Raw genomic sequence first — 4,092 nt, forward strand, 5'->3', positions numbered from 1 at the left:
TTCTTTTATGACATTGAAAAAAGAAAAGATCTTTTTTAAAGATCTGCCGCCCATTATTAAAAAATTAAAAACACCACTCTAGCATTTCCTATAGATATGAGAGGAGGTGGACAGATCAAAGGACAGCCAAAAAATCAATCATGACAAAAACTCTCAAAGTCACAACTGACAAACTCAAAAAGATCAACTGATCTCAAAAGCTTTCAGACCCGAAAGCAACCAAAGCTCTCTGATCCTCAAGAAACAAATCAGCTAGAAATCAAATCTCTAGTTTCAGTTCAGTTCAGAGAAGCAGTTTTACAAAGTGAGATTTCTCTCGTTACAAATTTGGTTTAGCACAAAGCCAAGTCAAGCAGAGTCCGAATTTTTACAAATATGAAAACCTCAACAAATTTAAAGAAAGCCTTGGTCAAGCAAAACAGGCACCATAGTGCAGCTCCAGCTAAGTGACCATCAATCCAGCTACTTTTGTCCTCTTTAGACTAAAGAGGCCTCAATTCTGCCCATTCAACAAGCCTTCCATGGCTTAAAATAAATTGAAGCTCTGCCAAACTCAAACGTTGGTATCGATTTCCAGCTGAAACTCATCAGTTGAAGGTGTTGACAATTCAATCCAGCACAAACACATCCAATCCAGCCCAGTTCAGAGGCAGCTACCCAGGCAGTTTTCGAAGTCCAACGTTATGTTGTCTTTTTCCGAAGTCCAATGTCCTATAATAGGCAGTTCTGCCTAAAACAGTTTGTCTTCTTTTTATCTATTCTAGCCAGAACTACCAATTTTGTATTGTGAAAAATTGTGAAGTCCTCACCAGTCTAAGGCAAGAAAAGAATTTACTTGGGAGATATTCCTCACCCAAATTCACAATTGCTTGTTTAAGAATCAGTGACTTGGGGCGCAAGTTGTCTATTTATTAGAAGTCTACTAGGGTTTTAAACTGCTAGTAGTGGCACACTCATGCACAAAAGAAAGTTGACTTGTTGACCACAAATGGTTGTCAAGCCAATGGGGAATTTTACCCTACCATCACAGGGTTAAAATCAAAACGGGTGAACAACTCCATTAGCTCATTTGACCTACTCAAACAGAGCTTCGTGAACCAATTTCTATCTAACCCAAAGAAGAGGTACCCACCCAACTACCTCATCAACATCAGGCAAGGCTCTATGGAGAAGTTGCAGGACTACATCAACTTTTTCAATCGAGAAGTAATTAGTATCCTAGTTGCTCTAAAGATATGGCCTATACTGCTTTTCAAGCTGGGTTCCAAAGATGACATTTTCTGTTCCATGTCAAAAAGTTTCCACCTAAGAGTTATGAGGGCTTGGTGTCCGAGGCGTATCGTCATGCCCTAGCTAAGGAGATGACATTTGACACACCATAAAAGAAAGATCCGTCGCAGCCTAATGTAGGAGATAAACGGAGAGAATATCATAATGATGTACGCAATAAGCAGCCCTTTGAGGTTTTCCAAAGGCCGAAAGAATCCGTATAGATATTGCAGATATGACCGTGAGAACGGTCATACAACATATCAATGTTACGAACTCCAGGATGAGATTGGAGCACTAATTAGGCAAGGTCGTCTAAACCAATTCATGGGTGAAAAGAAGCAAGCAGAGCAGCATGACAACACACCAGATAAGCAACCACGTGCTACAAAAGACATCAATATAATCTTAGGGAGAGCAACCCTAGCTGGGGACTCCAACAAAGCACGAAAAGAGTATGCACGACATACCAAAGTTGGACTCTGATCATTCCATAAATACATATCATTTTGTACCATCCTAACCTATCATTTGGTCATGGTGTTAAATAAAACTTGTGCTTTTAACCATCTTTTGGCTTAGTTTCAATTTATTAAACTTTAGGACTCATGATGTACATTTTGGAGTCAATAGGGAAAAAAAAAAAATTGTCTCTGCAGATCAGTCAAATTCACGAATTTAACTGTACTTTATGAGAAGGAAAAAGCTAGTGAGTCATACACCTTGGAAAGATATGGAAGTTTAGTTTCCATAGAAATTTACGGTTCATGATTCTGAGTTTTCTTGAAGAAGTTATGATAGTTTTGGTGACAAATGTTCATTTCAGAAATTCTGCTCGAAATTTGCTATGTCACCGTGCTAGGTAATCATGTCATTTCCTTATCAAAGTCCAAGATAGCTTCTCCCATCATCCTCAATGTCACATAAGCTTCAGATTTTATATTTAAAGATTGATGATGCAAGTGTTCAAAGTGAATTTGAATTTGAAGACTTTGGATTATTTGAAGAGGAAGAACTCAATTTGGATTTGATGACTTTGCCTTTTACAGCTCATGCTGTACAATCGATTTGCAGGCCTGAAAAAATAATCCTCCCATGCTCAAATGAATAATTCTCCTCCATAATGCTTGTTCATTAAGATGTCGACTACAACATATCCAAAAATGGAAGGAATTGGATAAATACTCAATCCACAGGCTATCACAAACCGAGATAGGTTCATAGGAGGACAGATTGCATATGCAGGTGGAATGAAAGGGACTTCATGCTTCAATAAATAGGCAACAACTCAATGAGAAACTTACTAACATGTTCATCCATCCTAAGAAGAGAAAAATCTGAAGAACACCAAGTTCCATCTATTCCACTCATTCCCACTGTACATAAAACCTCTCCAAATCATTAACCTAATCTTCATACAGCTCTATTGGTGTGGGACTCCTTGGAGGCTTACGCGATCTTCAATAAAGGTTTTTCTTACTTTTATTTTGTAATATTTCATGTTTTTTAATTCCCTTGCTGTTGTCATGGATGTGATGAGTAGCTAAATTCCTTCCTAGGGTTTCAATGTAACCTAAGATGATGATTCTAAGTTTTTAAGTTTGATTGGTTTTCAAGTTCAATTCTGGTTCTAGTTCTTATTTATTATGCTTATAAGTTGATGTGCTTGTTTGAATGTTTGATCACCATTAAAACTTGTATGTTAGCTATCTATGTTGGAATTAAGAGTAAACACCATGCCTTAATTTGAATGGAACTATGAATAATAAGAGTAAGTATCGATGGTAGATAACAATGCTTAAGTACTTATTGGGTTGTTTTATATTCTCTTGTTCTTAATGCATTTTGGTGCTTAATCTATGTTAGATACCATGACTAGGTTAAGTTTGTGAATCAAGAATACAAGGTTAAAACCAAAAACCATGGCTTAATCATACTTTAGAAAGAATCTACTTTTGAACTTGAATTGGACTTTGTTAACTTGAATGCTTAAGACTTAGAACTAGATTATTATGGCAAAATCATTTCTCTAGTTGTAAAAAAAAAAAAAACTATTTTAACCACAAAATCATTGTTTAAGCCTTTTCATTCCTTGTTTGCTTATTTAGTTTTATGTTATTTTCAATTCATGTACTCAAATCAAAACTCTCAAAACATTTTTAAACCTTGTCTTTAAATTCTGTTTGTTTTAAGCTATAACTCTTTATTTTCGACTTGGGTAATTAAAATACGTAACTTAATCTTAACTTCTTAATCCTTGTGAATACGACCTCGTACTTGTTCTGCTATACTATTTAAATGGCCCGTACACTTGCGAGTTATCAAATTTTGATGCTGTTGCCGGGGATTGAATGAAAGTTCTTCCTCGGATGGATGAATATGTTAGTAAGTTTCTCATTGAGTTGCTGCTTATTTATAGAAGCATAAAGTCCCTTTCATTCCAGCTGTATATGCAATCTATCCTCCTATGAACCTATCTTGGTATGTGACCGCCTGTGGATTGAGTATTTATCCAGTTGCTCCCATTTTTGGATATGTTGTAGTCAACATCTTAATGAACAAGAATCATGAAGGAGAATCGTTCATTTGAGCATGGGAGGATTTTGTTTTCATGCCTGCAAATGGACTGTACAGCATGAGCTGTAAAAGGCAAAGTCATCAAATCCAAATTGAGTTCTTCCTCTTCAAGTCATCCAAAGTCTTCAAATTCAAATTCACTTTGAATGCTTGCATCATCAATCTTTAAATATAAATATGAAGCTTATGCGACATTGGTTATAATGGGAGCAGCTATCTTGGACTTTGATGAGGAAATGACATGAT

The sequence above is a fragment of the Prunus dulcis genome, chromosome 8 (assembly GCF_902201215.1).
Source record: "Prunus dulcis chromosome 8, ALMONDv2, whole genome shotgun sequence".
In the NCBI taxonomy this organism is placed as follows: domain Eukaryota; kingdom Viridiplantae; phylum Streptophyta; class Magnoliopsida; order Rosales; family Rosaceae; genus Prunus; species Prunus dulcis.